The 27,555-nt window shown below is 32.8% G+C and overlaps 1 long non-coding RNA gene across 1 annotated transcript in view; it reads left to right on the top strand.

Annotated features, from left to right (window-relative positions):
* The window catches only part of LOC140845028 (uncharacterized), a 165,307-nt gene that overhangs the window by 58,288 nt on the left and 79,464 nt on the right, over positions 1 to 27,555 (top strand). Inside the window, exon 2 of the long non-coding RNA XR_012123641.1 lies at positions 17,261 to 17,307. This is a non-coding gene — a long non-coding RNA (uncharacterized lncRNA). The remainder of the gene's footprint in view (positions 1 to 17,260; positions 17,308 to 27,555) is intronic.

Below are 27,555 nucleotides of genomic sequence, written 5' to 3'. Positions count from 1 at the left end.
GTTATTCCAACACGATGTATTAAAGAGACTTTCTTTTCCCCATTTTATATTCTTACCCCCTTTGTCATAGATTTATTGACCATATAGGCATGATTTTATTACTGGGCTCTCTATCTGTTCCATTAACCTCTGTGTCTATTTTTGTGTTGGTACCACACAGACGAGAGCCAACTGGAGTCGGGTATTTCCCATCCACAGGTCGTTTAGGACATAATAGTTTAGGCTCTCCTTACTAATTTTCCCTTGAAATAGACCTTATTAAGAAGAATAGAATGCTATGGCATATTTCAAAATGGTTTCTTTCCTTTCCTCCTACTAGATGCTTATGGGGATTTTTCTCTTGTATTTACTATGGAACCCTAATAGAGTTCCAAGAGGTAAATCTCACATTATTGTGGGGATTCCCCCTATGACTGGGTCCTCCTAGAGTTTTTAATTTTCGGACATGTCTTTACTGAGCCTCTAGCAATTCATCAATCTAAGCCCTGGTTCCTGTGGGGGTTTCTGTTGGTGAGTCTCTCCTCTGTTTAAGACTTGAATACCTGTATTTACCTAGCTCTCCAAGTTTGGGGGCAGGGTTTTACCCTGTATCCATGTCTCTCTTAGGGATCCAAAAATATTGATTAATTTTTCAGTCTGTTCAGCTTTTTACTTGTAGTTTGGGGCCAAAAAACCCCACAGTATCATTGGTTATATATATGAAAGTATCTGATGAAAAATATGTATATCCCTTTGTCAAAAACAATTTCTAGACTTTACTAGAAAACTAGGTGTAATGTTTTATAAAATGCTTTTATAAGTTACCAGTTTCTAAGTCCTTTCCCTATAATTAGAAACCTGACACAAAGTAATGATTGCACAAAAAGCAAAAGAACACATCAAAAGAATAGATTGGGTTGCAATGGGCCTGTTCTGCTCATTCATGGCACTAAAAAAGAGGAAGCCATTTATAAATCAATGTTATCAAGTATATGTCATTAGGTATTTTGCTTTAATATCTTGTTCATTTGTCAAAAGAAAGAAAAATGACTTTCTATTCCCTACACAATTTGTTGAATCTATGCCAAGGAACTGAATACTCATTCTAAACTAAACAGAAAAATGACTTAAGAAGAAAATTTAAGATAATAGGGAAGGTTAATCCATGACATATTCCTGAACTATTACTAAATCCCTTCATGTGTCAATCACTGTGCTAGGTATTATGGATACAAATCAAAGGACTTTGTAATTGTCCTTTGTCTTCTAGATAGTGTTATCTGAAACTATACTCCTGTACTGAGTTATTTTTGGTTTGTCCAACTAATGTGTTGTATGATGCATCTCTCTTGTATTCTAAATCTCTTTAGCCTTCTAGTATTAGCTCCTTACACTATCCTGGGTGTAAACGTTTAGTGATTTTTATACATTAGCCATGGAAGAGACTCTTCATGTTTCAGGAAAGCCCTATTATACCAACAACTGGAAATCTTAACGTTTGCCTATTTTTCAACCACTCGTGCAGAATTCTAATCTCCCAGTAACTACCCTATGACCTTGAAGCTGAGCTGGCAATATTTCTTAAGGCATCATATAGGGAGATTTAATCCTAAAGCGACCATGAAAAATGATGCATGTACTACCGATTTAAATGCTGCACTTCATGAGTGCATTTTGAAGGGAGAAATTATACACAGTTGCAATGAACTCTGAATCTTCTTGGAAGAAGCAATAATATTATAAGAAAACCACTAAGTCTTTTAAAATATAATAAAAAGTAGTGCATTTATCTGCATTCATGATTGACTAAATGCTATGTAAAAATTGACTATGTTACAGAATTTCATTCTAATTTTGTCCTATTTGAGTACTATGTTTTTTTATAAAGTAATATATTCACTTATTCATTTATGAATTTACCTAACATATGCTAAGCAATTCCTCTCTCTAAGAAACTGCAAGTTTTTATGATCCAAGGATGGCTAAAATAGGCTTATTTCGTCAATACCTATTTTCAAAGGGGCTTTAATGGAATTGCAATTTGTTTGAAAATAAGCAATAATTCCCATTTTTCTTAGAGTTATAAAACAGCTAAGGAAATTATGGTAATTTTATATTAGTACTAGTTATATCATATTCTATCCTGATTATTGAACAATTCAGATAACTTTTCTGAGATTAGGTCTTCTTATTTGTTTACCCTTTATTAATCCATTTTAGGTGTCTGAAATATGCCAGGCACTACATTCAGCACAAATTTATATGAATTGTTCCATGTAATATTCTCATCCACATAGAAAATAAATATTTATTTCTCATTTTCAAGTAAAGAAATTATGAAACACAGGTTAAATTCACTGTATAAAGTTATACAGGCTAATAAGCATTGGGCAAGGATTTAGGCCAGGCTTATATGGCTAAGATAAGGCTCAAATTCTTTTAAACCATCCTGCTTCCTCTGGTCACACTGGGACTTTTACTTCAGAGCATTGTGAGGATTCTTTAGAGAAAATATCTGTTAATTCTAGTAAACATTGCAAGTGTAAGGCATATATTTATACTCTAGTTAAGTTTGTTGTTTCTCCTGAAAGCATTGTAAACTTGCATTAAGTTTATATTCACTATAAGAAAATTTTGATTTGCTATTTTAATTTGCTTTCAGGTAGTTTTATGTATGTAGCTCTAAATATTTAAGTTCTACAAAATAATGAAAAGTATAAAGATACATATATGCAAACAGGGCAAATGAAATCACATGGTAATCAAAGAAAAATGTTTTAACTTTCCCATTTTATTTATAATAAGAAAAGAAAGGAAAAGAAAATTGCAGATATTTTAAAACATTAAAAACTGTCATACTTACTCTATTTCAGTTACAAATAATTGATTACAAACAATGTCAAAATCAATGTGGCAAGAATCCATTTTAACTTTCCTTTATTCAAGTCTGTCTTTATTTCCCCTTCATTATTGAATGATGTTTTTTCAAGCTATAGACTAATGTGTTTGCAATTGTATTCCTTCATTATGTCCTGCTGACTGTCATGTTGTTTCAGATGGGAAATTTATGATTATTTCTGTTAAAGGTAATTCCTGTTGAAGGTAATCCATAACTTCTCTCTGGCTGCTTTCAATTTACTTACTATTTTTGCCTTTTACTTTCAAAAGTATATCTTTGATGTGTCTTGAAGTGAATTTCTTTGGGATCATCAGATTTGGGTTCACTCAGCTTATTGGATCTGTAGGTTTGTGTCTTTTGCCAAATTTGGAGAGTTTCAGCCATTATTTCTTCAGACTTTCAAGCCCACTTTATTTTTCCTCTCCTGGTACTTCAATGATATAAATGTTGGATATTGTGTACTGTTCCATGATATCTGAGGTTTTTCTCATTTTATATTTTAGTCTGTTTTCTCTCTGTTGTTCAGAGTGGCTGAATTTGGTGTTGTTCCCTTATGTTCACTGATTTTGTCTTCTGTTACCTGTACTATGACCCATTCAGTGAGTGTTCTTTATTCTGTTGTATTTTTTCAGTTCTCTAATTACCATTTGTTTTTTTCTTTTAACATATTTCTTTACTAAGATTTTCTATTTTTTCAAATTCATGTCAAGAAAGTGTTTTTATGATAGCTGCTGTATTTTTATGATAGCTATTTCAACTTCTTTGTCAGATTATTTCTACCATCAGATTCATCTCAGCATTGACATTAATTGAATGTCTTTTCTCATATAAGTTGCAATTTGCTTGTTTCTTGGTATGAAGATAATGTGCCCTGGACATTTTCTCTATCATGTTAAGAGATTCTGGGTCTTGTTTAAATATCTTAGCAGCCAGTCACCCTGCAGAGGTTTAGCACCTGGGTCTTAGCTTATTTTTGTGGGCTGTGCTTACAGTGGCAGCTTAATTTTTGGAGGCTTTGTGATATTATTCTTGTCTGGTTGGTTTATGTTGTACTTTTGGGGCTCCCACTTGTCACTGACGGTGCTGCCTGAGGGGGGAGAACAGATTTCTCCAGGCCAGGGTCTGCTGGTGTTCCTCAGCATAGTGAGATCTTTCTTATCAGTGTCCCCTTCCTGACAGGTGTCCCTGAGCCAGCAGGAGAGCCTTACCATCCAATAAGAGGCTTCCCACACTAGGACACTAACTTTAACTGTATTCTGCCAACCTGCTCCCTGCAGGAAGAAGGCCACTGATGCAATATTAAATAAGCTCCCTGGATCAGTGGTATAGTTTGGTCTCTCTGCCAGCTGTGCCTGCTAGCTTCGTATCCCTCAGTGTCATTGTCTCTTTCATTACTACCAGGTTTATAGTATTGCATAATGAGGAGGATCAAAAAAATATACGTGTATACTATCTTATTTGGAAGGGAAGTCCAGTATTAATTTTCTTAATCATCAGAGATATAAACACAGGAAGATATACAACTTAATTATTACTAATCATCTTTCTAAGTGTTTTAAATATGATTGTTGTTAATACTGTCATTTTACTGGGACTAAATATTTATATAAAATATATATAATACCTACAGATATCTTAACGTTGTACGAATTCTGCTGCCCCAGTGTATTATTTCAGCCTTGCCCATATTAGGGAACTCTAATCACAATTTTTTGCATAAATTACATATTACAGTAGGATTCTATAAGGATTAAATAGTTAAGTTATGTAAAACCTGGGACACTACACAGCAGAAAGCCTATCTATCTATCATTTATCTATCTCTCTGTCTATATATAAATATATATGTGTTATATTTTTTTGACATTTATATAGTGCCTTCCCAGATACAGACAATATTATATGTTGTCGTGCACTGAAATATGTTGGCCATGTTGCTATGTTTTTCTTTAAAAATTTTCCATGGCTACCTATAGCTTTTAGTTTCAAGTGCAAATTCCTAAACTTTCAAGATCATTTGCTTTCTGATTTTTATGACTCAGGTTAAGAAATAGAATATTCCATTAGCTTGAAAGCCCTTCTCTGTTAATCACAGATTGTATTCATTCTACTCCCTGCCTCACCCTTCCTTGGTGCTAAAATGATCCTCTTTATTAAGCATTCTATTGTTTTATTTTCAAATAGTTTTGCCAGATATATGTTTAGGTTTAAATACTATACTGTTTAGGTTTTATTCTTTTAAAATTTTCATAATTGGAATTGTATGATATACTAGGGAGCTCTTTGAATGTGTGGGAGAAATGTACGTAGGTCAAGAGAAATTTTTAAAAAGGAATGTGCTGAAGAACGAGAGCATGCCGAATGATAATCTGAAAATATTAATGGAGAATGGGCAAGATGATTTAGAGCCCTTAGCTCCTTAGCCATGACCTTCTTAAAACAGGTTTTATAGCTGGCTCCACATTTCCTCCTAATGTATATATTTTATTGAGAGAATCTTTCTGAGGTTGGATCTCTCCCTGTCTCCTGCTTCTGACCATTGACTCTAGATTCCATTCTTGCTCTCTTTCTCTTTGTATACAGTGCTTTGGATGCTCCTTTGTTTTTTCATGCTTAACCTGGAGCATGCGCAGCAGTCACACTTTCTCCATGCTCAAGTGATACGTGTTAATTTTACCCACTTCCAACCAAACTATCCAAAACCTTAAACTTGTGACAAAATACCAAACATTTCCATTACCCTTTGAAAGAAAGTTAGTTATACTATACAAACATGCATCCTGAACCTTCTCAAACTCAATTACAATTTGAAATGTCTTGTACTTTTTGGTTAATGTATGTATTTTTCTTACGAGAATGCACACTATCCCCCCAAGATTAGTTCTTTGGCACATACTTGGGGCTCAGTAAATGCTTATTGCATGAATAAAGGAATGAATGAATCAATGCCAATTGTAAAGTATTACAAACCAAATATTTTCCCCCAATGACTGGTGATACAGGGCAACTGTTCAAAGACTTAAATTTGTGTTCTGGAGTCACATCATACATCCGCTGCTTTCTGGCTCTTTGACCTTGGACAAGTTACTTATTGTCACACCATCAATTAATTCATCTATAAAGTAAGAGATAACAATGGAACCTACTTCATTGAATTGTTATAAAAATTAGATGGGTACAGTGCCTTGTAGAAAGTTAATTAAAAAAAACTTATTTCAAAAGCTATTACATGGAATGGTATATATGTAAATCTGCTGGGTGTATCTATTTTTAAATGTCGCCTTTTTAAAACTAATTTGCTTGGACTCATTTGTTTTCCTTGAGTGCGAAGAAATGTTTCATCTACCTGAATTCTTAGCACACCTCTGCCAAATTAATTAGAAGAGATGTACCCTTTACTACATTTATAATAGCAAGTCACACTATAGAAATTTGTATGACATTAATATTACCTTACCGATTTTTCTTGAATTAGTATGCAGAGTGCCTATTATAAATAGAAAGAGTTTCCTTTGAAACGTAACTGTGGAAGCATTTTTCCTGTTTTGTATTTGCAAGAGATGTCTATTTCCTTCTTGAGCACCACTTTTCATTAAGCAGCCAGAAAAAAAACTTACTGCAATAATATATTTAAGCTTTTGCTCTGGTTCTGCATAATCTAATTTTTATACACTTTGCACAAATTGAAGCCACTTCATCAATGTCTTATTATTTTTTCTTTTAACAATACAATGACAATGATTAATTTCTAAAGACTGGTAAACAAAAACCTTACCTTGGTAGTGATTAAAACTAAGCTGCATACTGTGTGAAGGCTGACAAATTTATACACACACTAATGCACCACACATAGTCTATGAATGGCGTGATCTGTATGCCTAAATATTCCTATGAAAAAAACAGAAAACAAGATAACATGACCCGCTACATTTTGATAAATGTATTCCCTACACCTGGCTACATTTTAATTATTCAAACAGTAGATGGTGGTGGCCACATATGAGAAAGTTAATGAATTCTAAATTTAGGATTTCAATATAAAATAAAGCACAAATAATTTATTATTTGAGAATTTTCCTTTAAGTCTTTATTTTTCATTTTATGATTATACTAAATCTCTATAATAATATCATGGTTGGCCTATTTTATCCCAGGGAAATCAAGTCATGAACAAAACTGGCCTAAGGATATTTTTCTTCTTTTTTTTAAATATTGTATTTTATAAATAACTCTTGATTAGACCTTTGAAATAAGCAATAAAAACCAAACTGCTTTTTTTTTTTCCTGTCTGAATTGTTGGTATATAGATCTAATCCATCATACATTAAATAATCAAACAAGAGCATTACGAGCTACCTCTGTGTACTGGTTGTGTACCGGTATAACAAAGAGAACACTGGTGCTGCACTAAAGGAGATTCATTTTTAGTTTAACTTAGTGCAATAAGAAATAAAGAGAAGAAAGATGGAGAGAGAGAGAGAGATGGAAAGAGACAGGAAAAAGAGAAAAAGAGGGAGGAAGGAAGTAGGGGAAGAAAGGAGGGAAGAAAGGAAGTGGGAAAATACCACTGGAGGACCATGAACTCTATAAAAAGACAGGTTATAGCCAAAATGAGTTCTATTTACAGAGACTTGAACAATAATCCCAAATTTCTCCAGGATGTCAAATTAAAACTAGCCATGAAATCTACATTTTAAACAAAATATTGCAGAACACTTAAGCAAAAAGCTGGAAGATGAAATATTAGCATATACCATTTGCTAGAAACACTATCTGTAACATGCAGAAGAGGTTTTGGGAAACTCAGCCAAGAGGCTCATATCCTAGAAGACCTGACTGGGGAGGTGGTTCATGGTTTTTCATTGAGGAAGACCTATACATATTCTTTAAAAGAATAATAAATTAAAAACTTAAATACTTAAATATCAGCTCCAAAAGTTAAACTTCATTGTCTGTAAGTAAATAAGCAAACTGTTAAAATAATCTGTATGCTCCCATAGTAACTTACTTTATTAAAGACTTTGATACATGGCAATTCATTGTCTGAATGTAAACGTGAATAGAATACAAGCTTTTTCACAGATACTTTGAAGAAGCAGTTATTTGGATCACAGTTCTCTCACATGTTTTATATTGCCAATTCTATAATTTTGAGGTGAACAATAAAGAACTGAGTAAACTGTGATTCATTTGTTTTCTCTCCTGTACTCCCAATTGTCTGACATTCCTCTGTACACTCTGATTTGAAAAGCTGGTAAAGTGTGTAGATCTGCTTTGTGTAATATAGTAGGCATTGTCCACATGTGGCAGTTGTGCAATTGAGGAGCTGATTTTAATTTTATTTAATCTTAATTTGTTTACAAACTAGTATAAAATATGTTTTCCTTTAAACACAACATTATTGTTATGGTAAAAATTCATTTATCTTTACCATTGCAACATTTGAGATTGTTGCATCTAAGGTCCCAGCCTAAGACCTGGGATATTTTTATACAAAGCAATCCCCCACAGACATTTATCCTACCTGGGCCAGTGTTGTGGCTGGACTGGTCTTTGTGATTATTATGATTGCAGAATGCACTTCAGCAAAACCGATCAGGCAACTTTGAGGAATAAGATTTGTTACCACAGGTCTGGAGGGTACACAGCATGCCCAAGGACCATATGACAAGGTTGTGAATTACAAGGAAAAGAGGGAGAGGGAGAGACATAGATGTGGGGCTCTGTCTTTGTTAGGGTCCAAGCGTAGAGTTTCATAGGTTCATTCTTTATTGGTTAATTTAAAACATAAGAGCAGGAAATGGGACATGAGAAGGGAGAAGGGGAATAACTCAAGCAGTTGTGAAGGTTACTCAGGGCTTTAAGAGGGGCCTTTATGGATGAGGGCAAGATAATTCATTATTTGGTTGTTTTGCTAGTAACTGTCATGCATCTGGCAATATGTTTATGCAAGGTGTTTATTTAAAAGCTTAATGTCAGGCACTTACACTATAGTGCTATAGTGCACTTGTCAGCAATATGCATCATTTCTTCTTTACATGTAAATACATAAATAATCTAGGTTGTATCATTGGGTTGATTCAGTTCGAGTAATTTTTTTTCCCATCCATTCATTTATGTAGCCTCCAGTATGTTCTTTTAATTATTTTATTTGGACAACCTAAGTTATAGTGATAAATGTGTAAATTGCAATGGGCGTTTTAATTAATATGATTATTTTCCCAGTTGGAGTGTTTCCATATTAATTTGCTATGTGGACAATCTATCTATTGTTTGAAGCAGGTATTGGAGTCCTCTACTATTATTGTGTTATTGTGTATTTCTCCTTTCAGATCTGTTATATTACCTAATATATTTAAGTGCTCCAACATTGGTGCATATATATTTAAAACTGACATTTTGGGGGCATGAATTAACCTATCATTATTAATGACCTTCTTTTACTCTTTCTAGAGTTTTTTATTAAATCTCTTTTGTCTGACGAAGTATGACTACTCCTGGTATCTTTTGATTTACATTTGCACGGAATATCTTTGCATCTCCCTTCACTTTGCATCTAAGTGTGTCATTGAAGTTGAAATTCTTATAGGAAGTGTGTAGTTGGGTCTTGTTTTTTAATCCATACAGCTACTTTATGCTCTTAATTGAATAATTTAATCTATATACATTTAAGATAATTATTGATGGGTAAGGACTTACTAATGACATCTTTTCTCGCTGTATACATACCGATAGATAGGTAGATGTGTCTATTTTAAGCTAAGAGCAGCTTAACTTTGATAACATACAAAAACAGTACTCTTTTATCATCCCCACAATTCTGTGTTTTACTGTCACCATTTATCTCTTTTTATATTGTGTATCCATTAACAAATTATTGTAACTATAGCTAATTTTAATACTTTTGTCTATTAATCTTTATATTAGAGTTAAGTGATTAACATACCACTGTAATAGAGAAATAGAATATTGTGAATTTTACTGTATACTTACCTTTACCAGAATGCTTTATAATATCCTTTTTTTAAATTGTAAATTAGCAAAGTGATGTCAAAGAAAATTGCAGAAAAAGGAACTCTAAAAACTCATTTAATCATAAAAGCAATAAAAAATTAGAGTCAACTCTTCAAAAGCCTGGAACTTGATAAAAGAATTGCAGCAATCTATAAAGCATTTATTCAAGAGAAATGGTTAAAAGTTATTAGACAGTAAGCTTTGTAACATTTTGACTTTTCCTACTCTAATATTTCCTTCTCCAGGTCTAAGGTAGCCTCAAAAGTCAACAGGACACAATTAAGACAAAAGCTACTATCTTGACATTCACTGGTGGAGGAAAAACAGGGGTAGAGCCCTTTAAAGCTTCATTCACAGAAAATCGTCATTATTCATCCACTCTGGTAATTTTTTCAGAGTCCACATGCAAGGCTTTCATTATGTGAGCCAACTCAGTGTTTACCTAGTATCAATTGGAGTCAATTGTTAAACAAACTTATGGCTACCTGAGGTTGTGGACAAATACTGGGGAAAACAATAATGTAACAAAGAAGCCTAAAAGAGGAAAAGAAAATGGGCAAGTGAGATATACATAAGGACTTGGAAAAGTGCCAAAATATTCTTGAGAATCTAGAAGATTTATTTTACAGCTAATGCATGCCCAGAACTATGTGCATTTTTGGAAATATTTGATAATATCCTAATCTCTGAATTAAGACATATGAAAAAAGGAGGAAGTAAAAGCTAAATCAGTGGTTTTAAACTATCTGCCTAAGTGTTCAGGAAGTGCTACAACACACACACACACACACACACACACACATGGCTCCTCAGCCAAACCCCTGGGGGGCTTATTGATTCCAGTTTAAAGAAATCTGTATCCAGTCATTAGCTGGCAATGAATACAAGCAACCAGAGACTTTAGTGGTCATGCATGACAGATAATATAGACTTTACAGAATTTAAAAAATTAGTAGGCAATCTACCATCAACAATTAAAACAAATAGCAATGAAAACAAATCCTGGAGAGGGGAAGAATTTGATGTCCAATGAAAAAAAAATATGCAAAGAAATAAGAAAATAAAGTCCATAGTCAGGAAAAAGCAATCAACAGAAACAGTCTGAGGAAGCCTAGACTTTGGACTTATTAAACAAAGAGTTTAAATCAGCTATTTTAAATATTTTCAAAGAACTAAAGGAAAACATGTATAAAGAACTAAAAGAAATTATGACTTTATGTCCCATCAAATAAAGAATATCAATAAAGGTATAAAAATATTTGTTAAAGTACTTTAAAAGTTCTCAAGTTGAAAAACAATAATTTTAATGAAATATTCACTAAATAGGGTCAACAGTAGGTTTGAGCAGGCAAGAAAACAAAAGAACAAAATTGAGGATAGGACAAATGAGATTGATTATTCAGTGTGAGGAACAGAAAAGAATGAAGAAAATTATACAACCTCAATGACATTTGAGATGTATACTAACATTAGCAAGTATGTCAACATTGACATAATGGGAATCTCCTAAGGAAGATAGAAAAAGGGGCAGGGAAATATGTATGTGTGTGTATATATATATATATATATATATATATATATTTAAATAATGGCAAAAGTCTTCCCAAATTTAATGAAAAACATTAATCTACATATTTGAAAAGCTCATCTAGCCACAAATAGGATGCAGTCAATGATATCCACACCTAGAAACACATTACTAAACTGTTGGAAGGCAAAGACAAAAAGAGTATATTAAAACAGCAAGAGAGAAGCTATACATTCCATTTAAAAAAAGTGCTTAATAAGATTAACAGCTGAAATATCCTAAAAAACAAACAAACATCCACAGATGCAGATTTCTCTCAAAACAGGGGGTGGTGAGGTTCTAAGCCTCACCACTGTTGATCCCCAATTTCTCACCTGATGGCCCTCCTGCGACTGTGCCTGTCTTAGGTTGTTCCTCCCTTAAGGAATCTTACCCGTCTCTGGCTAACCAGTCATCTTCTGGGGCCATACAGGAAGATATAAAGTAGGTGAGAGAGAGGCCATATTGTTTGGAAAGGTTAGCTTTTTACTTCTTTGCAAATTTATGCCCTTTGGCTTCTATGCCCAGCATTTGTCTAGCTTGAATTAACACATAGTCTACAGGCACACACCTGATCATCTACAATTGCTCTCTTACAACACTAAGCTATGTTTTCTACCTTTATCTTGCATCTACCTACCACTTCAGCATTTTATTAAAAATAAAAATAATAATAATAAAGGGAGAAATGTGGGATCCACATATAAATCAAGTATAAAAATCAAACGAGTATTCATATTTGACCTGATTATTTATTATTCATAATGTGTGATCAAAACCGGAAGTTTCTGTGATGAATACCCTTGTACTGTTCACCATGTAAGAACTTATTCACTATGTAAGAATTCGTTCACCATGTAAGAACTTGTTCGTTATGCTTCAGAAGATTGGAGACTGATGAGAATTAGGCTTGAGATGGATTAATGATTGTGCATTGAGCGTTGACCCCCTATACAGAATTTTATTGTTGTTAACAACCATTTGATCAATAAATATGAGAGATGCCCTCTCAAAAAAAAAACAAAAACAAAAACAAACAAACAAACATGAATGCCAGAAAACATCGATGCAATCTGTCAGAAGTCCTGAAAGAAGACTGATAAGCAAGAATTCTATATCCCGAAGAACTGTCCTTCAAAAATAAAGTACATTTAAGACATTCTCAGATAAAAGTATGTTACTAGCTGAATTGACCTGTAAGAAATAAAAATAAAGTCTTTAGGGTTAAATGAAATGACACTAGAAAGTAAATCAAATCCACATGAAAAACTAAAGAGCCATTGCTAAAGGCAACTAAGGTAAGTAAATACAAAAACCAAGAAAGAAAAAATAGTTTGTAGCTCTTTTTTCAACTTTTTTTAAAAAGGTAATTATATAAAGTGAGAATTATAAACCTGTATTGATAGTCACAGAATGAATAAGGATGTAATTTGTATGGCAACAACAGCATGGAAAAGGGAGGAATTGTAGTTATAGAGAAAAATTTTGCTATTAACTATTGAAATTAAGTTGATATTAATACAATCTAGATCATTTTAATTTAAATGTATATTGTAATCTCCAGGGTGATATATAAAAATAAATTTTAAAAATGTAGTAAAAGAAACCACAAAAGAATTAAGATTCTCTTAATTGCAGAAAATAAAAGAAGGAAGTGATATTTGAATAGCAGAACATAAAAGACTAAGAAATATAAAGAACAAATAACAAAATGTCAGATGTAAATTACCTGATACTAATAATATTAAATATAAATGGATTAAACACTCCCATTTAAATAAATTCAGAGATAGCAAAATGAATTAAACTATATGATCTGACTATATGCAGTCTATAAGAAAAAAACTTTCGAATCCAAGTCATAATAGCTTGGGAGTACGTGAATGGAAAAAGATATACCTTGGAAAGAATGGCTATATAATATCAGATAAAATAGGTTATAACACAAGAAAGTTACTAGAGACAAAGAGAACATTTAGTAATAAGAATCCATTAAGAAAAAAGTTAAAATATATGCACATTATAACAGAGTCTCAAAATACAAAAGTAAAAGCTGATGGAATTTTAAGAGAGAAATATACAAATCAGTAATAGTAGTTGGAAACTTCAATACCCTAATTTTGATAATGGACAGAACCAGTAAACTGAAGATCAAAAAAGGAACTAGAAAACTTACACATCACAAACTAAGTAAACCATCATACATGGAACATCCCAACAAACTACAGTAGAACGAACATTCTTCTCAAATGGACATGGGATATTCTTCAGGATAGGCCATGTTAGTCCACTAAATGAGCCTTAAAAAGTGTAAAAATGGTGAAATATTTTAAACTATTTTCTCCAACCACAAAAATGAAACTAAAACTCAATAGAAAAAGGAAATGTGAAATTTACAGATATGTCAAAATAAAATAACATCATCCTAAATAAACAATGGATCAAAGAAGAAATCATAATGGATATTAGAAAAATACTTTAACATGAGGGAAAACTGATGCACAATATATGAAAACTGAAGCAAAATTTATGAGATGTACCTAAACAAGTGCTTTCAGGGAAATATATAATTGTCAATGACAATTTTAGAAGTATCTGTAGTAACTGATAACCTTAAATTTACCTTAAGAAGCTAAAAAGGAAACAAAGTATGCAATACTGAGGCATTTCTAGAAAATACATTATAAATTTGAAAAGAAGCTCCTTTACAACAAAAAAATGTTTAATTACCTGAAATCAAAATTTAATAACCAGCTATAATATTTATATTTTTCCACAATAGAAAAATATCCATTCTAAATTTGAATCAACATTGAGAATATTTTAATTGTAATCAATAGTATTATATAAATTAGCTGCAAAATTTAAAAGAAAATTTTGAAGAACATATTGATATTCCAAATTTAAAGTTGCTTTACAGTTTATTGAACAGTCCTCTGAATTTGATGTTAACAATTATAAATTGGCAAAGGGAATAGTAAATTTTATTATCTTGGACAAACTTTGAAATTTAAATGCAGATATAACTATTAAAGGCAACTAATTTTTAGTATTTAACTCAACTATTGTATAGCCAATATAAAGTAAGTGTATAAATCGAGATGTAGTATAGTATAGTGTAAAAATTCTTGCCAAATATTAAATATTTAGTACTATAAAAATCTTAAATATCTAATTATCAAATTTATATTTACATGTAAAATTATATTATTTTGATATTGGATTAAATAAATGATATTGTTCATATTATCACATATTTGTTTATTTTTTATTATAGCAACTAGAGAATTTAGTATTACAAATGTGCCCTGAAGTATATTCCTATTGGGTGGCACTGATATATAAAAATCAATTCTTCATTTTTTGATAATTATTACTGTGGTATTGATTTATATCTTACTCAAATATCACTATGCCCTCAATTATTCTTTAAAGATTATAAATAATACTTTGTTAAATTCCTGTGTACATTTCCAACCACCTATGTCCAGAGGATGAACATTATTTAGAATGGCTTGTATTATTTCATAGGATCTTTTAAAACATTCTCAACTTTGATTACCTCTAAAAGATGTAAATTCTATTGCTTCAAATATATTTGGTTATTTTCTTGGACAAATAATAAATCATCAAAATGGGAGTTGGCACACTCATTTATCTGTTATAAAACTCCGTGAATTGCAATTAGCTTTTCTGTTTTTTTTCTTGCTCTGCATAGAGCATTAAATACGTTTTTTGGTATAGGATTCTCCATAAGCCTCTCTTTTTAGGCTTCTTGATGTAATTTTTATAAACCTGTGGCATTCATAATGGTCCTTAGTCTGTGATACTTCTTCCATTTTGAGATATGTAATTATTTTGTTTATTTCTGTGGGTTCTAATATCTGGTTTATAAAACACTGAATGCAGTTTTAGAGTACTCAGATAGTACTCACACGTGTTTATAAGCTTAAAGGAAAACTCCTGGGTCAGCTGCGGACAGATATTCCATTAAGCTGCAAAGAGTGTTGTTAGCTAACAGCCACTAGTTATTACTATCATCAAGTTTGAAATATATTTCTATAATTTTTATGGTCCATTCTTGAAATCTCTTATCTACTCTGTGATGATTATTTTTTGTGTCAATTTTTATAGTCTATAGTATTAAAACAGTAATCTAGGTGTTGCTGTGAAGGTATTTTGTACATCTACAATCAGGTGACTTTACGGAGATGACCTTTCATAATAAGCCTAGGTCTCATCCAATCAGTTGAATGGATCAAAAAGTAAAAACTTAGGTTTCTCAGAAAAGAAAAAAGTTCTTTCTCAAGATTGCAGGATCAGTTCCTGAGTTCCCAGTCTGATGTCCTGCTCTACAGGTTTTGGACATGCTGGACCCCACAACTGTGTAAACTGATTTCTTAAAATTAATTAATAAAATAAATATACATATATTAAATATATATTATAAATAAATCCTATTAGAGATCTATATAACATATATATCATCTATGTCTATATCATCTAGATCTATATCATCTATCTTTATATATATCTCTAATACCTGAATGATATATTCACCATTACAGGTGTTTGATTTGTTCACCTTTTGGTAAGGGAAGATGAGAATAGAAATGTTGCTTGTTATATAATAGTACATTTCTTTGTGGTCTGAAAAAGTTTTGGTTTTCAAAACGATTTTGTTATATCAAAGTCTTGAAATTCTCTGTGTAAACTTTCTTAAGAAAGAGTACGACTTGGAAAATAATGGTAATACAGATAAAAAATATTTACAAAACCTACTCTAGAAACTCTTCTTTGTAACAGTGTATATTTTCTATGAGGTAAACCTAGTGCCATAATTTTGTATTCTTTCTTTTACCATTGAATTCATGTTTAATTTTTTGTATTGGTATGTATAATATAATCACAGTTCATTGTCTCAAGCTTTCAAATTGGAAATTACTATTTCTCGATCAAGAATCTGGTGAAGCACATCATTCATTTCAATTTGGCATGTAAAAATTTTTAAATGCAATTCAACTGTCCATTCAGCCATAGATTTCCTTCTAAAAGTTCAACATGGTACATGGAGTGTGAAGTAGTAGGATTATTGGCATCTACATATTGGTTTGTATTCTAAAAGAGTCTGGCAACAATGCTCTACTAGCGGAAAATGACAACTAAATTGATTTTCAAAGGGTAAAAGAAGAATAAGTGCCAAAGGCAACATAACATATAGTAAAGAAAATTTGGGACAGGTTTTTCCTACCATAGAAAATCTTTGAAGTGGACCATCAAACTGTAAGCAATTAAACGTTGGAAAGGGGGCTCAAAATATGAGAAAACCCTGAAATGGCAGGACTCTCTGAAAGATTACCATGAATAGGCTAAAATAGAGTCACACATGCCAAGTGTATCAGTCTCCTTCCCATCTTAGGACATGTTATTTCTGTTTTTATAACTTGTTCAGAACCATACTAAAGTGTCTAAAAACATCTGATCACATACTAAAGATTAATTCCTAGCCTGAAGAAGAATTCTATTTGATGCAGCATATGTTTATATGTGAGATTTTTGTATCTGTTTTCAGACTGTTAACTGAAATAGTCTCTTGAGGATCACAAGCAGAAAATCCTTCTTTGAGTTACTCACAGAAGTATAAAATATTCCTATCCGCTATGAAAATGAGTAACAAAAACGATTAATTCAGTGTAACAATCGATGTTATTCATGAATAACAAATGTTGGAATTTGCCTAAAGAGAGAAGATAAATAATTAGGTTTCAGACTCCTCTATTTTTTTTTCCCCCTATCTTTAGGCATCAACCCAAAATCAAGAAGGGGAAAAGGACTATAACATTTAAAGGTAAGATTCTGCTTATTCAACCCTGAAGAATCCAAGTTAATCTTCAGGTCTCCTGCAGTGGCATCTCAGGTCCATAATCTATGAGGACATTTGTTCCAAAAGCCAGACCTTCTTAGGAAACAGGGTTCTCAGAGCAGAGACCCACAAAAAGGAAATAACTGAATAGGGGAAGTTCTTAGATTTTGTTCTGCCCCACCCCCAAGAATTGAATGATAGCTCTTGCTTACTGGTTGATGGTGTGAAATGTATTGGAAGGACTATTGGTTGGCTTTAGGTGCAGGACTTCTAAGTGCAAATTTTTATGAGTTTGTGAATATTTACTAAAATAGCATGGATTAAAGTGCTTAATGTAATAAATCATTTAACATAAATGAACCTTGCTTTTGTTGTCATTGATCTTTTGACTCTGTATCCTGATCCCTGGAGCTGTCAGGGTCTATTACTGAAAGATTCTGTTTCCAATGGACTATTCTTCTTGTCCTCCTTCCTGTAATATCACTTTGCTTAATCTCCACCACACACGTATTACTCATATTTTCCCAGCTTGGGGAACTTACCTGAAAGCAGTTTACATGCCACAGGATCTGAGTTCTCTCAGTAACGGTTGGTTAAGGTCTTTTCCTTGTTTTTTGTGTTTCTCTTCTTAATATGGCCACTGCAATTCTGGGTTCCTAGTTTTGACATGGATTGGGAATTGAGAGGGAAGAGGATGAGGGATAAAACTTTTGGGTAATGTCTAAATGGAGAATTTTGCAGTCAGGGATGTGGAGACTGTGGCCTTGCCAGACCTGCTAGATGTTTTTGTCCCTTTTCTGCTTCTGACTGCAGCTTGTGTCCTCTGTCTCCTCAGCCAGCTGGGCAAGTTTCTTGTTGATTACAACTTTCCGCAACAGTTACAGCAAGATCTCTGCCATTAAGTGTGTGAGAGTTTGACTCTGGAAGCTAAATAGCTGGTCTTCTGTTTGGAGTGCCTGTAGAAGGTGCTGCTCCTTCTTTGTCCATTTTGGGTTCCACAGCCTTTCTGAGTCAGTCACAGGCCTGACCACATTTCCTCTGGACTGCATTCTCTTTCAGACACAATGCTTCTCATTTTACACTTTATAACCACCACTACTGGGTGCCTTTCTGCCACCACAGCCCTTTTACCACTGGATCTCTCATTCATTTTGGTCTATTTTTTTTTACCCCTCTCTCTTGCTTTTTCCCTTGTAACCTCAGTACTCACTCCGTCACTAGAACTTGTTCCCCCACTAGAACTTGCTTTTCCTCTGGACCTTACCCACTTATCTAACTCCTCACTCTCTCAGGATATCAGTCTCTCACCATATTCACCTCACTGGTTCTGCTGATTTATTTGACTGTTACATCACCAACTACCCATTAATTTCTACTATTCCACCTCCAGACTCTATTAACTCTGACTCAGTCTGACTTGATTCCGTTGCTAATGAACACTTCCCCAGAGAGCTCATTTCTAGATAGCTCCTGATGGTTGAACTTTTCTGTCCCAAGCACCTCAGATATTGATTGTACATGCTTGCCCATGTCAGCCTTCTCCTGGTGGCAGACATCTGTCAAGGACTTGTTTACACAACATCTCTTTATGCTGCGTTTTTGCTATGAAAGAGTTTCTTTCTCTCTGTTCATTAGAAGCTATCATCTGGAGATACCCTGAAATTAAGTTTCTGGAGGTTTAAAACCTCTGTTTCCTTAGCACTGATGACCAGAAGCTCCTGGAGATACAAACTATAAAGGAAATGGGTTTCCACATTTTGGAGAAGAAAGAAAATAGGGACAGATCATTTTTCAAATTACTGAGGCCAGAATATGAGGGGATCTTTTTAAGAAAGTCTCTAGAGTCACTTTGTGGGTAGCAAAACTCAGATGTTCTCCAACACCTCTGGAGGACTGAAGGAAAAGTGGGCCAAGAGAAAAATCCTGAAGATTTCAGGTCCATCAGGATGATCTCAGTAGATGCAAGGCTCATGTTTTTGTTCAGTTTTGTTTTGTTTGTTTTGTTGTTATTGGGGTATGTTGTCTCTTTTTTAAGCCAGAATACTCTGTCCATTCCCTTCCGGGGGAACTATTTCAAAGAAAATATTTTAATCCATTTAGAAAAAGACTATTAGCTCTGAAGTTGGTAATCATGTGAAGTGGTTGGCATTTGTTTCTCACAGCCAGGGGTGATTGTTCTTCCCAAATAAATGTTCTTTCTAACAGGAGAGTGTTGCCATGTTTGACATATATGTTTAGAGGATCCCAGGACTTTTGATCTAGTGAAATAAGGGGTTAACTTCATCTTATATTGAGTGGCTGCTTTGGCATCTAATAATGACCAGTATCTGGTGTGAGGTTTACACTTACATAAAATATCGATATCAACCTGTGTCCCTTCATTTGCACCTGTGCAGTAAAGCCTTTATTTTTATAATGCTATAATTCTAAATATATAAGAACAACAAGAAAAAATGCAAAACTACTATAAAAACATCCAAGGACTTCTCAAGGTAAGAACATACAATTAACACACAATCCCAAGACAAGAGGAAATTGCTCTTTCTTCCTGCTGTCTCACTACCTTGAATTTTCTTCAGCTGTGGAGTGAAGATTGGGTAGCACAAATATAAAAGGGCCAAAAATTCCCTATTCAATGCTTACAGAAGGGGTAAGAGATAAGTTGCTTTACATTTTATAAATGTAGGAATTAGAAATTTGGGAGTGACTAGGACATTAATTTAAAAGATATGAAATATATGACCCTGAATCTTTTGATGGAGAACAGCAGCCAGCTTGTTCCAAAATCCTCTTTCCTTCCTGAGAAAGGTTGATAGAAAAAGCACTTTTCCAACCTTTTAACTTAGCCTTATTGAAAACATACAGCAGTCAAGCACTGTCCTTTATTTTTGTATACTATAGGGAAGTAGGAAACATACAACTTCCCTATATGTGTGATGTGTGTAGGTGGGGATTTCTCAGGGAAACTTCTGTGGTTCTACGTTACCAGCTTGCCTTGAATAAAAAGTGCCTAGTTCTCAATGACCCTCATGCCCACAGATATTCCAGAATACAGCTCTCATACATTACAACTGGGATAATAAAATGGTATAACATCCTTGGAAAACAGTTTGTAAGTTCTTCACAAAATTAAACATAGAGTTATCTTATGACCTAGGAATTCCATTCCTAAATATATACACAAAAATGTTGAAAACATATGACTACACGAAAACATGAAGAATGTTAGTATCAGCATTTTTCATAATAGCCAAAAGTAGTAGAAATAATTATTGTGTCTATCAATTGATGAATGTATAAACAAAAAGTGGTATATCCATAAATTGTGATGTAATTTAATGGAATATTATTAAATTTTGAATTCAAAATTCAGTATTATTCAAAAACTGAAGTAAGAATACATGCAACGTCATGAAGGAACATCGAAAATATGCTAAGTGAAAGCAGTCAGATGCAAAGGCCACATAGTTAATGTTTATCAGACAATGGAAGCACAGGGAATAAGATGCAATACTAATAGTTATATAGGCTTCTTTTTGGGGTGATAAAAATATCTTAGAATTAGGTAGTGGTGATTTTTGTACAACTTTGTGAATATACTAAATATCACTGAATAGTAAACTTTGAAGTGTTAAATTAAATTTTATAGAATGTAAATTACATTCCAATTAAAGATACTGTTCCACATGAAATTATGAAAATTGGCAAAATATTTCCCAAATTCAAGTGGAAAAAATGAGACTAAAGACCAACAAAGACAATGTTTTGCATGAAGAATCAAAATGAAGTTTTATTCTCAGTTCCAGACTTATAAAGCTCTTATTTGAAAGAATATACTACTTGAAAATTTACAAATGGATCAATTAAACAGAAAAAAGCACTCAGAACAAACAAATACAACTGAGTCCTTTGAATGGAAAAAAAGCTCTCAGAAATAACTGAGGAAAAATGATCTTTTAAAATGAATGAACTGGGAGAAGTTCTTAACTAAATGGGAATAAAGTACAATTAGATTCATTTCTGGCATCATAAGCAAATTAAATTTCTGACAATTTATAGATCAAATGCAAAAAACAATGTCAATAAACTCACAGCGTGAAGGTTTAGGTTAAGGAATATTTCTAAAATAAGGTATAAAGAACAACAACAATCATAAAGTGGCATAGTGATAAATAATAAAGTACCTACCTGTCAGCTCTATGGAAAAAAATGGTGAAATACATGAAGAGATAATTCATAAAATAGAAAAACTATTCAGTCAATAAATTAGCTCTTTGACTAAATACAAATTCAATAAAACAATGAGATACTTTTTTATGACCATTTCATTGAAAAATTTAAAAAATCTGACTATTCTGTTGAGAATGTAACAAAATCAAATTTCCTTATCTCAGAGACATTAACCATTTTGGATACAGTTTTGCAATTTTAATGTTGAAAAGTGTGCATATTTCAAGGCCCAGAATTCTATATGCAACTCTTTATCCTAGAGAAATGTTTACACATGTGCAAAATAAGGCTTACAAAAGCATGTTCAAAAGTAAATGATTAGAAACAACCAATACAATCTATAATAGGAGAAAGGAAAAATACGTGTGAAATATACATATAATGGGAAATATACAGTAGTAATAATTTTAATCTAAATGTGTACATTAGAACTACAAAAGATAATGCTGATTTAAAGACCTAGGTATTAAAATATATATATTTTGACATAATGAAACATGGATAACAATATATCATAAATCATAGAAGAATATATACCAAATTTAAGAAGAATATATATATACCAAAATCACACTAGGAACTGCTTTGAGATAGTTGTGAAATAAAGTGACACTTCCAAAAATAATCCAGAAACAGGGCAAAATATTAGACTTTTTAGTCGTATTTTAAAAATTTCTTTTTATTTTATATTTGAACTTTTTACCTGAAAAACACTTGGAGTTAGCCAAGTTTTATTTCTCCCATATTTCCAGTTTGATTGCACACCAACTTTATGATACAAATTAAAAATCAGGTCCTCTAGCATAGTTCTGCATAGTTAAAAGGCATTTCTCATATATTTTGCTTTTATGGTATAACAATGTGTTAATCATTAAATGAGATGTCCAATAAATTCAAAGAGAACCCAACAGGAAACCACCAAGTTAGAACATAACTCTTTGATTAAACTAATTATTTCTAAAATTGATCACATGTGACATCAACTATTGGCCTCTTTATTATCTTATTCTATAACTTACAGTTCATACCCAGAGAGATTGAGGCTTTTGTCTGGAAATTAGGAAGTGAATTAACATGTCTAGATCTTTTTAAAAGCTAGTTGATGAATGATGGGTGTTAGCTAGACTTACTGTGGTGATCATTTTGCACTATATACATATACTGAATCATGTACACCTGAAACTAATATTATGTACCAATTATAACTCAATTTTAAAAATCTGATTTATTTTGGTGGACTTTTGTATTATGGGAATAATCCAAAGATTTGACAGCACAAGAGAGAGGGAAACAAGTGAGAGAGTGATGGAACCATAGATTGAAGTTCAAGAGGTTTTTGATCTTGAGAAAATTCTTCTTCTCACTGTCAGAAAAACTCTAAAGGAAAATCAACAGCCTATCCTATTGAAAAAGAAAAAGAAATTCAGCCAAGATGGAAAGACATGTCTGCCTCTGCTTCAAAATAAGTGAACTAAGGCAGATACCTTAGTTTCCCCAGTTTGATCTGCGACACAAAGACATCCTGAAATATCCTTGGTATTTTTTATGCTACATTTGTGAATACAGTGAAAGGACAAAAAAAAGATGGACTAGTACTGATGGCATATCCTGTTTGTATTTACAAATTATTTAATGCACAACATTTACTGAGATTGAATGACTAAAATATTATCTGAAATCCAACCACTAGCAAGTCATCCAATGAAATATTTCTTCAGTTCATTATCATAAAAACCTTCTGATTAAAGTTACATTTCAAAAAGTCTTAGTAGCAATAGCAGTTTCTCTATTTCACCTATTCAGGTCAATTCTTGAGCCATGATTTAAACCTGAATCTATACTAGGAGTTTGCTGTGTTGAAATAGAGATGAAAAAAAATTCTAGAAATTAAATTTGAAAGACTTGCTTTTAATGTCCTGATTTACATCCTAGTTTCATAACTTGTATTAGGTGAGAATAATGAAAAGATTATGAAATATTAATAATTTCATTTTTCTAGACTTATTTCTCTCCCTAGAAACCAATTTCTTCTTACACATATGTTTACTAATCCTAGTTCTTCAGGGTCTCTACAGACCTCTATATTTTCAAAACCCAAATTCTTCCCTTTATTTTCCTAGCCATCAGGCCTGTTTCATGAATTTCCTACCTAGCATTTGTTTTTTCAGTTCTCTAATACAAATTAACCGATTCCCTGTACCCTCCTTAAAACATTTGTTTTAACAGTGTTTAACCATTAAAACTTACATAAAGATTCAAATAAAATAATTAATAATTAGTCTTAATGTAAGTTTGTTAGAACTGTGACAGAGGTCTCTCTAACAACTCAATAACAAAAATAGAATAGCATTCAAGTTAAAATCATTATCTATGGAATTTAGGTGCTTGGCTATAATCCTGACTCCAGGAAATTACTGTGTAGCCAGGGAAAAATCACAAAGTTTTGCATATTTTCTTCATTTACTATATGATTATTTCTTTAGTTTGTATATTACATTAAATGCATTCCTTATGGATGTTAAAGACTAGAGGCAAAGTTCTTTACCTTGGAATTTAGTCTACTAGAGAAGTGCAGATAACAATAATAATGTTAAATTTTATTAGTATCCTGAAAGAATTTTCTATAGCAAAAGTACTTTTCTTTACCTTATTTTAAATTTAAAAATTGTCCAATTATTTAGTACAGTATAGAGATTAAAATGCACTCATTATTAATATGCATGTATGTAATATAATATATTCATGTAACCAGTACTGATTCCTTGATTTCTCAGAGACAGCTATGATAGATATTTTGTGGCACACATACCCAACTGGATTGTTGAGATATGTGCATTACACCACTTGTATATATTTTAAAATTGTTCTCCAAGATATTTGCATCATTCTATACTGTCCCTTCACAAGAATATTTTTCTTGTACTAGATCCTTGCTTATAATTGGGTTGGTAGAATAGACTGTCAGTCTTCAGGCAGATTATATTCTGTTTTTATAGTTTGACCAACAGAATATTAGCAGACATAATAAAAACAAAAAACTTTCATATGCTCACCCAGTTTTTTGTGTGTAATCTATGATGTACTGACCTCCCATGGAGAAAACATACTCTACATGGTTGCTGTGATTTCTGCCCAATGATTGTTAATGGATGAAATTATTCTCCAACAACCTCCTCCTTTAAAATATTCCATAACAACTAATTATCCTAATCACAGTCCCAGTGACTGCCTCAAACAAATTATACATAAGGCTGGATTATCTTACTGTGTAATGGCAAAACTTCACAGTGTAACTCAACTCTAGATATAATCACTGACTCTTTGTATCTACAGATGGTCCCTGACTTACCATTTTTCAACTTTATGATGGTGTGAAAGCAATACGCATTCAGTAGAAACTGCACTTTGATAACCAGGGTAAACAACTGATATACTTACAACTATTTTGTACCCATGCAACCATTGGATTTTTACTTTAAGTAAAGAATTCAATAAATTACATTAGATTTCAAAATTTTATTGTAAATTAGGCTCTATGGTAGCTTATTTTGCCCAACTGTAGGCTAATATAAATGTATGCAGTAGGCTAGGCTAAACTATGATATGAGGTAGGTTAGGTGTATTAAATGCATTTTCTACTTAGGATATTTTCAATTTATGATGGGTTTATCAGGATGTAACTCCATCATAAGTCAAGGAAAATCTGTGTTTGCATGAGCAGTGATCCAGTTACTTGGCTCTGATACCACCTATATCTCTTGCATTTCCTCTAAAAGGGATTTCAAATCTCATTATACCCCTGATAATTGACCCAAACATGCCTTCATTTCCCATTTACTTTAATCCTTTTATGCCAGAAAGTATATCTACTTAATTCTTTTTTTTCCTTTTCTAACATGGGCATTAACTACACCTAGCTATTCTAAAATTCAGTTAATGTCAATGTTGTCTTTTATAAATCTATGGCATATATCTTGTTCTTGACAATGGTGGGGCAGAGCTGTCTGTGTTCACCATTTATTATCCTATGACAATGCTATTTGATACTGACAGGTCTACTTCAGTAAATAATTATGACCAAAATATTCATACCTAAAACTTTCACACATCTTTGCTTAAGTTCCCATTCTGCTAATATCCCTATGTTTATAGCTAATGTGAAAGCAGCTGGGGTTGAGACCTTTTTTAATTTCTGTTGTAAGACTCCAAGCTTCATTTAGCTTTCATAGACATCCAACTGGAGCATTTGATGGCTATATTATAGGATACACTAATGCCTTGAAAGATTGTAGTGTTCCTATCTAGTGTTCACTAATATCTAGTGTTCACTAACATTTGTTAGTGTCTAAAGTTTTAAGACATTGTTTACAATTTGGTGGGAGATAGCCTGGCAGCTCCTTGAGAAAGAGTTGACCTACGGCCTGAGTGAATCCAGCAGCTTTGGTTATATATTTACCCATATTTCATTGTGGCTTTCAAGAAGCCTTAACTGACACGTACACACAAGCTGTGTGTTATATGACCTCTATCAATTGCTAACTTTGTTATACAGTTGACCAAATCCATGTTCACACTTATTTGATCAAATCTTTTCACCAATTGAATTAGAAGTGCCATACAAATCCAGTAATTTGTGGTGGTAAAATCTTTCCTGCTAGACACTGGATTTCTTTGCTTTCTCCATATAAATTCTCAAACTCTTAAGCATTCATTTTCAGGAAAAGTTTATTTAGCCATGCTATATTGAGACCAAACAGCAGTAATTAAGTACTCCGTATTCTCATTTTGAACTACCCTTTGTAGTACAGGCTGGCTGCCTTGAATTTGGCAAATTTCCAGGACCAAGAGATCTGGGCATTTTTCATTTTGGGAACTTGCACTCATTAAGATTAGTAGTTGCCTGGCTTCCTTAATCAGGTTTTTTCTACATAGCCTTAGGCTTAACCAATTTCAGAGCCTTTACCTTCTCCTAAGTGGGACACCTCTTATTATTAGGAATTCTGTCTTTAAAAAAATCATAGATTTACGATTTCTGCACATTTGCTTTCCAAATGAGGCTATGATTTCATCCTGTCATGGCTACTTTCCTTAAGTCTCTAAACTTCTATTAACAGTATTAAATCAGTCTTTATACCTTGATTGTTTTTTCTACACATTCCTCTGGGGGCTTTCTGAAATATATCTCTGTTCATCATGCAGAATTTTGGGCATGCATCTATCATTAATTTCTCCCTCTTTACAAGACTGTGCATCTATAATTCTAACATATTTCTCACAGTTTCATCTAGAGAGGTAATCTATATTACGAGATATGAAGTACATCAATTTTGGATGTGGCAGGCACATCAATTATGCAAGCAAAGCCTGCCTGCTTTCTCCAACTGTAGCAGAGTCTAGGAGAGTGTTTCTTAACTTTCTTTTGTGTCAGAGACTTATTTGGCAATCTGATGAAGACAATCCTGGAAATCCCTCTCACAATAGTTTTATCTCTGTGTCTTAAAACAGAATTTTTAAAAAGAGATAAACATAAAGGATAGTCAAGATAGTGACAGCTACAGTGTGATATGAAATATCTATGAAAGCTTTAAGTGAAAAGCCTTGGTATTTCTGAATTCACTGACTACATTCATAATAGTAAGCAATGCTACACCTAAATTAGAGCTAATGAAAATAAAAATGTGAAATTTTCCCATTCAATTTCATGAATTACTTTGTGTCCATGTACTCCTGGTTAAGAAAATGTGATCCAACGGCTTGTCTTCCTCAGTCCCAGCTTCCAGCCCCGGATACGATTCTCCCAGTGGCATCTCTGCTCACCTCTTAACTAGCTTCTTCATCCTTGCTGCAGATTTAGCATCTTCATTGCAAGTATTTGAGGAACACGTTTCCTGAGAATATAGTCAACAACTGAATCTCAAGTTTCAGAAACATAATTAAGTTACCTTAAAACTAAAGTATTACTAGAATAATTTAAACTTAGTCTTCCCATTTTCTTTCTCATGT

The sequence above is a fragment of the Manis javanica genome, chromosome 2, assembly GCF_040802235.1.
Source record: "Manis javanica isolate MJ-LG chromosome 2, MJ_LKY, whole genome shotgun sequence".
In the NCBI taxonomy this organism is placed as follows: Eukaryota; Metazoa; Chordata; class Mammalia; order Pholidota; family Manidae; genus Manis; species Manis javanica.
Note: the sequence above shows the minus strand (reverse complement) of the source record. Positions and strands in the feature narration are given on the sequence as shown.